Below are 14,113 nucleotides of genomic sequence, written 5' to 3'. Positions count from 1 at the left end.
AATAATGTTAAAAATCAATAGCCAAAAAAACCCTAATTTTTTGGACCAAAAAAAATAAAAAGCCAAAAAAATTATGCAAACATAACAACATACATACCGTAAGGTGACAAGGAGCCTTTCTTCGGGAGGAATGGCACGCCGGAGCTGAGTGTCCCTTCTCCGGATGTTTCCTTCAACCATACCCAGCAAGTCAAGGAAGCTTTCCTGGGACATCCGTGTATAGTCAGCAAATTTCTCCGGGTTTTCCTGTAGCTCGCTGTACAGCGTGTGATATGCTCCACGGCTTGGCCGGAGTTCGATGATTGGATGCCTCCAAAACCTACGCCGCTGCCGTCTCTGCTGTCTCTCCCTCTCCCTTTCTTGCTGGCAACAAAAGACATACGCCTGAGACAGCGCAATGTCAAGATCCAGCTTGAAGCGGAAATTATCCAGACGCAAGTCCATCTTGACACCGGAAACAGCAGCAAAATCTGATGAATTCAGCAGTACAGGGTCTATAAAACATTCCAATGAAACACGCCCACTGGTGACCCATTGGTGGTCAAAGATTTTGCTATTGTGAAATGTCACACCTAAAAACGCATGCGCATAAAAAACGCAACCGCATGCAAAAACGCATGTAAAACGCAAGTAACACTGCGTTATTTTGACGCATCAGCGTGCGCATGAAGAAAAAAAACGCACATTTGTTTTGCGTTTTTCTTTGCGTTTTTTATGCGCACGATGCGCTGCGCAAAAAAACGCTAATGTGAAACTAGCCTAATACATATGTGCGTACACTGAGCACTGATAAATGGGCTTTGTACTTTGCTGTCAACTACTGGCCAATATACTGTATGCGTATGAAAGTTGCCAAGTTACCATAGAAACGGCTGGGAGGAGCCGCACAAGTCAGTGCTGACACACTTCCTTTAAACTGGAACAAACCAGTTCAGTCTTGTCTAGACTATACAAGGGAGAGTAACCACCATTTCTCCCAGAATCTCTATTCCAGTCCATGCTGAGGGGACATCTTTGCTCAAATAGTAGCCTCCACAAAGTAGTGAAGCTTCATATAGTCAATAGACATAGCGTTGAACAAGGGCTCTCCTGCATACTGGTTTCTCTGTATGGTGTGTTAGATTGGCTCACTCAGGTGGTCACAGAGGTAGACACAGGAATGTTTCTCCTTCAAATCTTCTACTGGTTTATTAAAAAGGAACAGCATAAACCAGTGCGAAATTCTGCCCGCTCATGGAAACCACAAGGTTCAGCTCTCTTTACCATAAACACAGCTCTGGAGCTCTCATCTCCAAGCACACTGAACGCTTAATGATTCAGAAGGCTCACTATTTTACCTTCTAGACCCTACCCTCGGGTGGAGCTATGGTGAACAGCCTCCCACCCACTCTTCACATGTTCACAAAAAACCCAGCCCTTAACATTGCCAATTAATCCCTCTCAGCACTTAGTATGCTGGAGCATTTTCCCCAGGTTCATATAACTTAATGTAACATCCTCAGTGACATTTATCTCCCAGCCAGTGCTTTACCAGTGACCTGGTCACATATCCCACCCTTGCCCAAAGCCAGGGGTTTTGGCACCTTCAGCAACTTAGCAGGAAAGTCTAGACAGGGCATTTGCATTACCGTGTAGGTTCCAGGACCTGTGCTAAACATGAAAGCTGAACTGCTGGAGAGCTAGAAACCACCCAGTCACCCGAGCATTCTTTCCCTTCCTTAGCGCATCTAGTACCACTTGTCCCGTCTTCAGATGACTTCCCTACTCTGGGCTGAAGATCACAATATCATCCAGGTAAGCTGCAGCGTACTTTTTGTGAGGGTATGAGATCCGGTGCATGGCGCTCTGGAAGGTAGCTGGGGCTCCTTGCAGCCCGAACAGCAATCTGGCACACTGGAAGCAACTGTCAGTTGTAGAGAAGGCTGTCTTCTTCTTGGCACTTTGGGATTGGAAAATGTGTCAGTGCCCTTTTGTTAAGTCTAGAGTGGTTACGTATCTGGCTTACCCTAGCCACTCAATGAGTTAATCAACGCAGGCATCGGATATGCATTGAATTTTGACACCTCATTTAGCTTCCTGTACCGGGCCGGTGTCAGGGGGATGATGTGTCACAGCAGTGGTGACCCAGTCCGTGGCCCTGGGTGCCCAATATCAATGGCGGATGATGTTTGTAATGTAGTTTATATGGAAAGTTCGTGACGCCACCTGTGGTGTTTGGCAAGTAAGGTGTTAAGCCAATGCTGCTTGCAGATCCGCTGGGACTGATGGTGTAATGCAGCAAAGATGGTGTAGCTCCCCACAGGTGGAGCTGTAGTCCCAGGGCAGTGTAGGTACAATGGATGAGGAGAGGTGCAGAAGGGTATAGATGCTGGTACCCAGATGTAGCGGTGCTGACGGTGTTAGTGAGGAATAAATGGAGGACACCAGAGCTTGCAGTTTCAGAGCTTTACTCACAGTTTGTGGTGCACACTGGTGCCTGCCTCCTTGCCGTGTCCTCCGGGGTAGAGACTCAATCAACCTCCCGGGCAAGTCAGGGCTCTCCTCTCCAACACTCCGCCAACATGTGCCTTTCCTGAACGACTGCTCTATTGCGCCTTTTAGTGTGAAGAGCTCCAGTACCGTGGTTCTCTGAAGTTCCTCCTGTCAGAAGTTCCTAACAACTTTACTTGTATGACAGACAGCTGTAGCCTGATCAGGGACCTCCTGGATCCCGGCTCTCTATCCATGTTGCTGTTGTGTCCCAAGTCTTGGATGGGAGTAGTGCATTTACAGCCAACTACTCCACAGGTGTCTGCTGCAGAACCATAAGCGTCCATACAACCTCTGGGACCGGGCCCCGGACTTGCGCTGAGAACCTATAGGCAGGGTTCCTCTTCCAACCCACAACTCCTCTCTGTTCTCCTACTCCTTCGTTCCACGCTGTTCCTTCTCTCTCTTATGGAAGCTTAGGTTACAGGTCTATGTCTCTCCACCTTTCTTACTTTCCCGTGCCAGCTGGCTCAGGTCACTGAGGCAGCTGCAGCACTCCTTCCTCCATCCCTTCTTCCAGGGATCCCCCACTCCTCACTGAGTGGCTTCCTACTCCGCCGACCTTCTTGTCAGACTCACTTCTGGGACTCACCCCAGACTGACCCATAATCCTATCTTTCCCCTTCTTTTTATACTAACTCCACCCACCTCCCAGCACATCTCGTGTTACGAAGCAGGGATCCACGAAAGGTGCTCTGCTACCCACTAGCACTGAGCTGCAATCTGGTCCTCAGCTGAACTATCCTGTGTGTGGGATGCAGGTGCTGGAGTGTGGAAAGGAGTTCCCAACTTACCAGGATGGTGGGGCACTACACCTTAGGAGAAGGTGCAGTACCTCTGTGGCGACTGAGCCTCAGGGGTGCCACATTATCATTACAAAAACGCCATCAGGCTTTGGCACCACTAACAATGAGGCTGGAGCAATCACTCTTTGACTCCTCCATGATACCCAGACTCAATATTTTCTATACTTCCTTCAAAATTACTTTGTGGTGGGTGCAGCAATTCATTATGGCATTTGCTTCACCCGCACATGCGGTTCTGTCAGGATTTCACGGTCAACAACCTGTGCACATCCTGGCAACTCCGAAAATAGGTCCCAGTTCCACTGAAGCAATTCTCAGCACTGTTGTTTCTGGGTCATTGCAAATGTCTCTGCTACTGGGACATTGTTAATAGTGGTGAGCGAGTATACTCATTACTCGAGATTTCCCGAGCATGCTTGAGTGATCTCCGAGTATTTGGATGTGCTCGGAGATTTAGTTTCTGTTGCCTTAGCTGCATGATTTGCAGCTGCTAGATAGCCTGAATACATGTGGGGATTTCCTAATAAACAGGCAATCCCCACATGTATTCAGGCTGGCTAGCCGCTGCAAATCATGCAGCTACGGTGACAGAAACTAAATCTCCGAGCACATCCAAATATTCGGAGATCACCCGAGCAACAAGTATACTTGCTCATCACTAATTGTTGACCTTGGCTTCAGAATTGGCCCCCACATAGCTTCCAACTGTTCCCTGGCTCGCCACGGTTTATGCAGGTTGATGTGGTACACCTGGTATGGCTTTCTTCACCCTGGCTGATGGAACTTGGAGTTCACGTCACTCAGCTTTTTGAATACCTTGTATGGTCACTGACACTTGGCCAGAAACTTATTTTCAACTTTGGGGACCAACACCCGGTCTCCAGGGCTAAACTTTCTCAGCCTCGCCAACCAATTGTAGACCCTTGCTAGGGCCTCTTGAGCTTGAAGGAGGATCTCCCTCACAATTGGCATCATCCTTGTGATACTGTCCTGCATCTTGGCCACATGCTCGATGATGCTCCAGTGGAGTGTAAACTCTGCTTCCCAGGTCTCATTCACAATATCCAGGAGTCCCCCACGATGCCATCCATATAACAACTCAACCCTGTAGAGGCCTGTGGAACTTCCCTAATAGATAACAGCAGTTACAGGTGTAGGCTATCCCAGTCTTGGCCATTCTTCTCCACAACCATCTTAAGCATTGACATCATGGTCTTATTGAACCTCTTCACTAGGCCGTCCGTCTGCAGATGGCACATCGATGTCCTGAGTTTTGTCATCTGGAGAGCCTTACACAATTCCCTCATCACTTTAGACATGAAAAGAGTTCCTTGGTTCGTCAACATCTTCGACAGGCCTGTCCGAGAAAAAACATGGACTAGCTCTTGGGCTATACTCCTGGCAGAGGAGTTTTTCAGTGGTACCCCATCTGCAACCCCTTGGAACCTCGGACTCCCTCCAGTTGTGGCTGTATTACCCTTTTGAGAGTTGGACTCCCTGGGCAAATCACTTTGTATGTCTGTGAGTAACTGTCAGTAACTTAGTGTGTCACCATGGGGAGCCAACCCCAACTGCTAGTGTGTCGCCACAGGAGAGCTGACTCTGACTACTAGTGTGTCTCCATGAGAGCCATCCCCACTACTAGAGTGTTGCCACTGAGAGCCATGTCTGACTACTAGTGTGTCGCCATTGGGCGCCATCCCCAACTACTAGTCTGTCTCCACTTGGAGCTAATCATGACTACTAGTGTGTAGTCACGGGGAGCCAACCACATATACTAATTTGTCACCACCGGGAACCAACCTCATCTACTAGTATGTCGCCACTGGGGAGCCGACCTTGAGTACTAGTGTTTTGCCATAGGTGCCAACCCCAAAAACTGTTGTGTCGCCATGTTGCCATTGGATGCCATCCCCGACTACTAGTGTGTCACCACGGGGAGACCACTCCAACTAGTGTGCCACCATCAGGAGCCAACCCTGACAATTAGTGTCCCACCTTGGGGAGCCATCCCCGACTACTACTGTGTTGCCACCAGGAGCCAACCCCGACTACTAGTTTGTCACCACAGGGAGCCAACCCATGAATGTCCCTCCTTAAGCAAAGCATTACTTGGATGGTGCTTTCCTATAACAATTCTAATAGTAAGTTAAGTGAAAAATATTCTGGCTGTCCTGAGAGACCGTCTGTTGCTTCACAAGGAGACAAAACCTCCTTTCAGTATAAACTGTGACAAAGTCAAAGTATTGGAGGATAGATATGTATCACTGTGGTTGTTAGCTTCAGTGATATGTAGATAGTAAAGATGCTTGATGCACAGCAGTCACTTGTACACCGTATGGCTTTTCTCCACCAAGATTTCAAGCTGTAATACCACATTGAATCAATGATTTACTCTATGTCTCTTGAGAACGGAGTTATATCAGTTGAGCAAGATCTAGAGAACATGTAGGCAGAAACAGGGAACCAACACCTGGTGGTTGAATCAGACTTAAGCTCCATGTTGCAGAGGCGTCACTCTTTGTCACAGTTGTAGAGGTGCATTGTTGACATTAAAAACATTCACTCAGTAAGCTGTGAATCTCAAGTATTTAGTTGCTGCTCTAGGTTTATGGTGCAGTGCACTTTGGAGCTCAAAGACACATTGAGACAGTGGCCTTATTATTCTGTACATTAAAACAGAAAGCAGGCAACTCTTGCTATGTAAAATAGTAGTGATTGGGTTTATTTTAGTAAGGCTGAGTAAATGCCACCACTTCTTGAAAGGCAACGGAGTCCACAAGGTAGTACAGCAGTTTCTGCACCACCAGCAACTTGTCCTTATGAAAGTTTAGTTGGCAGCATACATGTTACTTCAACCTACAACCAGGGATGGATATTTGTCATTGTGACAGAGTCGGAGGAGTAAGCGTGATCAGAGTGCTACAGTCAGTAATGGGGGATGACAGTGATGATGGTGGTGTGACATCGAAAAGGTATCACTTGAGAGTGAGAATTTGCATACAGAAAGACAAGCGTGGTGAGATTGAGGAAGAGAACAACTTGATGCTTGATCTATTTGATGGCCAACTTAACTTTGCTAAATGACCAGGCAATGTGTCGCTTCATATGCTGATGGAGAGCCTTAGATCCTAGTCTATATGAGCTGGGATGTCCACTGCTTATTTTCTTCTTGCACAGCCTGCAGACTGCCAAAGAATCATCTGGGGACAATGTGCAAAAGAACTAAAACATATAAAATGCTCACATTTATGACTTGCCACCACTGTGACCAGACATATCAGATTCTCTAGAGCCTCCTCTATGTCACTTGAGGGGCGGCATTGGTCTCTGCACGCCATGTAGTCTTATAACACACACTAAGAGTGTGCTCTGGAGCTGGCTTGTTACTACTGATCTAAGCCGGCAAGAGAGTGCACTGACTTTGTGCATATCGCGCAGTACACAATGCAGGGACTAGTACAGCCCCTGAAACAAGCATCACTGATAACACTTCAATTCAGGGAGGGGGCAGGGTCTCCGGCAGGAACTGTTGCCTCTGCCCCATGAGAACATTTCATTTGAGTATGCCAGCATGCACTGGGATTCTCAAACGAACCATCATCAAAAAGTAAGTTGTGAAAAAAAGAAAAGAAAAGCAGTTATATAGTATAGTTATGGAATATGGGGCCATTCTGTTCACTGTTATCCACCCCCACGCAGTGTCCACAGCCGATAGAATAACCACAGACAACAGGTCTCGGGGATAACAGCTGCTTTACTTCAGCAGAACGGGGAGCTCTAACATGAAGTTATGGTTACAGTTCGCGTGGGGAATCCACGGCCAATAAAGTTCAGGATTGCATTTTGGCACAGAATTGAGGTTCTGGAGCTTTAAGAACCTGTATTAGTTCTTGGTGGCATAAAGGCAGAAGAGGGAATATATGGCAATATTTACAGACGTGAAATCCCATATTAATTTCCTCAGCTGGTCACGGTATGTGCAGAAATATATTTGAAGTAAATAACAGATAATTTGCGGTGAGACGGGGGACCCTCAATTTCCATGTTATATCTCCCCGTTCTGCTGAAGTAAAGCAGCCGTTATCCCCGAGATCTGTTGTCTGTGGTTATTCTATAGCTGTGGGTGGATAACAGTGAACGGAATGGCCCCATACCAGGGCTGTTGCAACAAAAAGGAGGCGGGGACCCTCGATTTCCTCAACACACAGAGCAATAGGTTCTTCTGTACACATTTAGTGCGACCTAATGCTGTAGAAACACGTCTTAATCCGGACAGCAGGGATCCAGGGTTAAAATAAAGGTTAAAAGTTTTCAGCCATCTTGGCTGTAGAAGTCAGGGAAAGATCCAAGGCATTAGGCCTGGCTGTAAGTCTTGAGATGAAGAGAAGGATGAACTTCACATGAGGTCTGCTCTGGGTCACATCTTGAACCAGACTCCTAGGGAACTTTCCAGAAGCCTGTCTTGTCTCCTCAGAGACTGGAGGTAGCTCCTCCCATTGAGCCTTGGTGACAGGGTCACTGACCAATAGGATAACTCTCAATTCTTGTCTCAGACATCACATTGTGCGAATAATATAAATCATGAATATATTAGATTAATGCGTTATGGATTCATTTAAACCATTTAACAGTAAAAGGATAACTTAGGGATGAGTTGAGGTGTATGTGGCGCCCCCAGGAGTATGGCCGCCACAGTGACTTTGCCTTCCTCCAGGGAGGGTGATGTCATGCTTGGAAGCAGTGAAGGGTCTCTCCAGCAGTTTACCTATGCATACAACACAGTTCCACTCCAGGCCAGCGGGGGGGGCTCTGAACTGGAATTGAGGGGAAGAGTGCTCCCTGAGGGCCAAGAGGAAGGAGTGGTCAGCTAGTGTGAGGAGGTCCACGTGTGCAGACGTGTGGAGAAGCTGGAGGTTGAGCCGAGGAAAGAGAGCTCCCTCACAGTGAGAGCGCATGAACTGGAGCCTGGTCTCCACGGTTGTATGGATACTAATGGTCCTGCAACAGACACCAGAGGAGTAGGAGGCTGTAAATGCCCTACTCCCATCTAAGACTCGGAGGCACAACAGCACGGAGTGAGCCAAGAGAGGAATAGCGGCTACATCTGTCTGCCATACGAGGAGTGCTAGTAGAAGAGAATTAGGAGGAACTTCAGTGTAACTCAGTACTAGGAGTACTTCACCCTTAAAGGCACTAAGAAGGAGACTGCACAGCCCATCTGCTGAGAGAGAATCCCTGAGCTGCTTCCAGGCTAGCCTGCTCCAGTACCATCTGTAATCAGGACCCTGGACTGCATTTATCAAGTAAAGGTACAGAAATTGCACCCCGCTGTGTCTTTGTCTGCTTCCTACCCTTCCGGCACTGCTACATCCCCGTGCCAACCACATCTACACTGCCCTGGGACTACAGCTTCACCTGTGGGGAGCTTTTACATCTTTGCTGCACCATACCATCAGTCCTAGTGGATCTGCATGCAGCGTCGGCTTAACATCTCACTTGCCGAACACCACAGGTGGCGTCACAAACTATTCCATTAACTACATTCCACCATTCAAATTCCCATATTAATTGGGCGCCAGGGCCACGAACCCGGTCACTGCTGCTGTGACACATCCCGCTGACACCGCCCCGGTACCGAGTACCCCACAGCCCTGGGAGGGCGACTCAACTTGGTGTCACGAACAGGATTACGGAGCCCGGTATCCCCGGGTCCTGTGTGCCATAGACTGTGTTTGTGTAAAAGACTGTGTGTGAAATTGGCGCCAATTGCCATTGCCACGCTGCTTGGCGCACGGCACACGCGAAGAAAAAGGGGCAGGCCTTCGTGGGCAGAGCCTGCCGCAGAGCGCGAAGAAGTGAAGTGCTGCGCGGGAAGAGAGGACAGCGCGCGATAAGGGGAGGGGTTGATGCCTACAGCCCGGAGCGTCAGGCCTGTGAAGCGGCCGCCGGTAAGCTCCCTCAACCCCCGGCCCTGGCTAACGTTAACTAAGGGGGAAGAGAATGTCTGTGCCGAGCAACAATGCAGCGGCGGACGCCGTCGCCAACCCTACAGCGCCGCAAGGAGTAGCGCCCGCCGCAGCGGTCCCCAATGCCGCTGTCTATGCCCTACCTTCCGGGAGCGGCCTGGCTACCGCAGTACTCGGGTGAGTCACATACCCTGAGTGAATTTAAAGAGAGACTGTGCAGTTTGTTCAAAGTATACCCTCTGTCTGAAAGCCAGAAAGTGAACATCCTCATTGGACAGCTAACGGGTGCAGCACAGAGAGAGGTGAAAGCCTGGCAGGACACTTACAAAGAGACTGTTAAAAAGATTCTAGCCAAACTGAGAAGCACCTTTGACACCCGCACTGCAGCTGAAATCAAGATGCGATTCTTTGGATGTAAGCAGAGAGCGCAGGACAGTATCAGGGATTATGCTCTTAACCTGCAGGAGGCGCTGCGAGCAGTTAAGCAAGTTGATCCTGACAGTGTGAAGGAAGAAGATAAACTGTTAAAGGAGCAGTTCATTGAAGGACTCCTATCCAGTACCCACAGAGGACAGTTGCGCATCATAACCCTGCAAAACCCTGATCTGGACTTTGCTGATTTTAAGGACAGGGCTATTTGGGTCCTGCAGGAATCAACTGACAGCCATCCAGCGCCCCCTAGGCGCCCAGCGATCACCTACCATCAGGAAGCAACATCTTTTCCTTCCATCCCTGTGGAGGCTGATGCACAGACTCTGGATAAAGATCCCACAGAAGAGCTGCGTCTTCAGGTCCAGGAGTTGACCAAAGAGATGGCTGCACTTACTAAAACCATGCAGTCCCTGCAGGTGTCCTCCAAAGAAAAGATCCCGCTTGCTTCCAGTCCAGAGAATGTCCCGTGGCTCCGGAGGAGGATAACCCCGCCACTTCGAGGAAGGAACAACGATCGCTATGACCAGGACGGACGTCCCATCTGTCGTCGCTGCTACAAGGCAGGTCATCTTGCAAGATTTTGTCCTTTAAACGAGCAACCCCTGGGGCAGAGGGCCAACCCCCAGGAGTAGGACCACAAGGCCCCAGGAACTGGCGAGCCAAGTATGTGGGAGGGAGACCGATCCTTCCAGTGGTGATTGACGGCATCCCCATGAACGCTTTGCTGGACACTGGCTCCCAGGTGACCACTATGCCCTATATCCTCTACAAGCGGTATTGGGCTGATTCTGAACTCACCCGTGGCCCAACAGATGAAATAACAGTAGTTGCCAGTAATGGCCAGTCTTTGCCGCAAATAGGATGTAAAGAGATTACTGTTAAAGTGGGGAGGGTGGAGTTAAAATCTCAAGGTCTGATAGTTGTGGATATTGATCGACGAGAATGTAATCCCATGATGACTCTTGGCACAAATGTAATTGAAAATTGTCTTTCTGAGGTTATTGTCTTGTTGCAACAGGTGGCTGAGACTGCTGGTTCCAGTGAACAATGAGTCCTGCAGAAGGAGATCAAGGCCCTGATGCAAAGACAACAGGTAGAACTCTCTGGCGGAGAAATTGGTAGTGTCAGAGTGAGTGATGCTTTCCCCATTGCAATACCCCCCAGATGTGAGATGTTGATTTGGTGTCGGGCAGCCATAGGCCTCAGAGGGAAGGATTACCAGGCATTGGTAGAACCAGTAAATTCTGATAGCAGGCCCACTGTCCTGACAGCCAGAGGGGTGGTTGATGTACGTAAAGGGAGAGTACCTGTACGCCTTTTGAATTGTGGGGAGGAGGAGGCCACAATACCTCGGTACGCCACAGTTGCTAAGCTGCTCACTGTTAATAACAACTCTTTGCAGGCAGCAGAGCCCTTGGTCTCATCCGATCAGGTGGAGGACAATGGCTCTGTGAAGCAGATGGAGGAGTGGTGCCAGCAACTGCAGGTGGGAACTGACTCTACACCTTCATACCAGAAAAATGGGGTTTACCGAGTGACAGAAGAATATGAGGGGGTATTCAGTAAGCACCCACTAGATTTTGGGCAGGCAAAAGGGGTCCAACATCATATCCCCACTGGAGACCATCCACCCATTAAGGAGAGGTACAGACCTATACCTCCAACACAATACCAATGTGCTAAGAGTATGTTGAGAGAGATGAAGGAAGCAGGGGTCATCAGAGACAGTTGTAGCCCCTGGGCAGCTCCAATAGTTTTTGTAAAGAAAAAGGATGGTACCATGAGAATGTGTGTTGATTACAGGAAAATTAACAGCATTACACATAAAGATGCCTACCCATTACCCAGAATTGAAGCGTCATTAGCTGCACTTAAAACTGCTAACTACTTTTCAACCTTGGATCTCACCAGTGGGTATTGGCAGGTTCCCGTGGCAGAGGCAGACAAGGAGAAAACTGCATTTATCACTCCAATGGGTCTCTGTGAGTTTAATTATATGCCATTTGGGCTCTGCACTGCCCCAGGAACATTTCAACGGCTGATGGAGTGCTGCCTGGGACACATGAACTTTGAAACGGTCCTGCTGTACCTGGATTATGTCATTGTTTTCTCCAAGACTTATGAAGACCATCTGGAACACCTGGCTGAAGTGTTAGAAGCTTTGTCCAATTTTGGCCTGAAGGTGAAGCCTTCCAAATGCCACCTCCTGAAACCCAAGGTACAGTACCTCGGTCATGTAGTGAGTGCAGAAGGTGTGGCACCAGATCCTGACAAAGTCACAGTCATCCGGGACTGGCCAAAGCCCAGCAACCTCCATGAAGTACGCCAATTCCTAGGGTTGGTAGGCTACTACCGAAGGTTCATCAAAGGCTTCACTGAAATAGCCACTCCTATGCAAAATCTCCTGGTGGGGCAGTCCAAGAAAGCCAAACAGAAAAGTTCCACATTTGAATGGACTGAGGAGTTGGAGAGGTCCTTCACCAGACTGAAGATGGCTCTCACCAGAGATGAAGTTCTGGCTTACCCAGATTATAACAAACCCTTTGTGTTGTATACTGATGCCAGCAACGTGGGACTGGGAGCAGTACTGTCACAGGTACAGAATGGCAAGGAAAGAGTGATCTCCTACGCCAGCAGGAAGCTTCGTCCCACTGAAAGGAACCCAGACAACTACAGTTCCTTCAAGCTGGAGTTCCTCGCCATAGTCTGGGCTGTGACTGAGAGATTCAAGCATTACCTAGCTTCAGCCAAGTTTACCATCTTCATGGACAACAACCCGTTGACTCACTTGGACACTGCAAAAAAGGTGCACTGGAACAGCGATGGATGGCTCGGCTGTCTAACTATGAGTTTACCATCAAGTACCGGGCAGGGCACAAGAATGCCAATGCTGATGCGCTATCCAGAATGCCTAATCTGCCAGATGCAGGAGAAGACCCTGAGGCTCTTGAAGAAATAGAGTTGTCTCCCTTACACCAGCCACTTGCGGCCCAACGTGCTCAAGGAGTGAGAAACAAACGGTCTGGCTTGAAAGAGGTCACCCTAAATCCATTGCCCCAACATGACTGGGCAGAAACTCAGGATAATGACCCCGCAGTTCACCTGGTGAAGGAGCTACTGTCACAAGCTGACTCACGCCCAGAGTCGAATGCTCCTGAAGAAACCCAGCAGTTGTGGAAGGAAAGAGGTCGGCTGTTCATCTATGAAGGAAAGCTGTGTCGGAGGAGTATCAATGCCCCTACTCATGAGCTGGTTTGGCAGGTGATAGTCCCAAAGAGAGAGGCATCAATGGTCCTGGAAGCATACCACAATGGAGCTGGACACTTCGGATGGAAGAAGTTGGACACATTGCTCCGGGAGAGGTTCTACTGGGCTGGTATGAGGAAAGCCATTGAGAGGTGGTGCCGGGAGTGTGGACAATGTAACCTGCGCAGAAAGGATCGAAACAGCCAGCAAGTTCCTCTGCAGCCAATAGTTACCAAACAGCCACTCGAGTTGGTCGCCCTGGACCATGTGAAGCTGGTCCCAAGCCGGTCAGGCTACATCTATGCTCTTACCATAGTGGACCACTACTCAAGATTCCTGGTAGTTGTGCCTGTTAAAGATCAAACAGCCAGGACAGCAGCCAGAGCATTCCAACAGCACTTCTGTAGACCACATGGATATCCTGAGCAAGTGCTTACAGATCAAGGTCCCGCCTTTGAGGCAGAAGTGTTCCAGGAATTCTGTAACTTGTATGGTTGTAAGAAGATCCACACAACACCGTATCACCCACAGACCAATGGCATGTGTGAGAAGATGAACCAGGTTGTGATTGACCTACTGAAGACATTGCCTTTGGAGGAGAGGAATCTGTGGCCAGAAAAGTTGCCAGATCTGGTAGACCTCTACAACCATATTCCAGTGAACTCCACCAACTGTACTCCAGCATACCTAATGAGAGCGAGGCCTGGTAAACTGCCTATTGATTTGGACATGGGAATCCTTACGCCTGAGGTGACATCCCCAGATGCTGACTGGGATACAGAAAGACAACAGCAGTACAGAAGAGTACAAGAGTGTGTGGAAAAGAGTCTAGCTCAGGCAAGACAAAAGCAAGAAAGGCAATACAATCAGCATGCACCTGCAGTTCCCTTGTCACCAGGAGAACAAGTCCTCAAGAGGAAAAGAAGACTGCATAAGCTGGATGATCAATGGGAAGCTTAACCCTACACCATTCTGCCCTCAAACTTTGACAATACCAAGGTGTGCCTTATTAGTAAAGATGGAGGAGAAACCTCAGCAGCCGTATCAAGGGATCATTTGAAATTATGTCCTGACCAGTTAAAATAAAGAATGGAAGAACATGATAACATCCAGCCCATAGAAGAAGAAAAG

Source organism: Dendrobates tinctorius, unplaced genomic scaffold (assembly GCF_039654945.1).
Source record: "Dendrobates tinctorius isolate UK_male_01 unplaced genomic scaffold, ASM3965494v1 ptg000029l, whole genome shotgun sequence".
NCBI lineage: Eukaryota > Metazoa > Chordata > Amphibia > Anura > Dendrobatidae > Dendrobates > Dendrobates tinctorius.
This window is presented reverse-complemented; position numbering follows the sequence as displayed.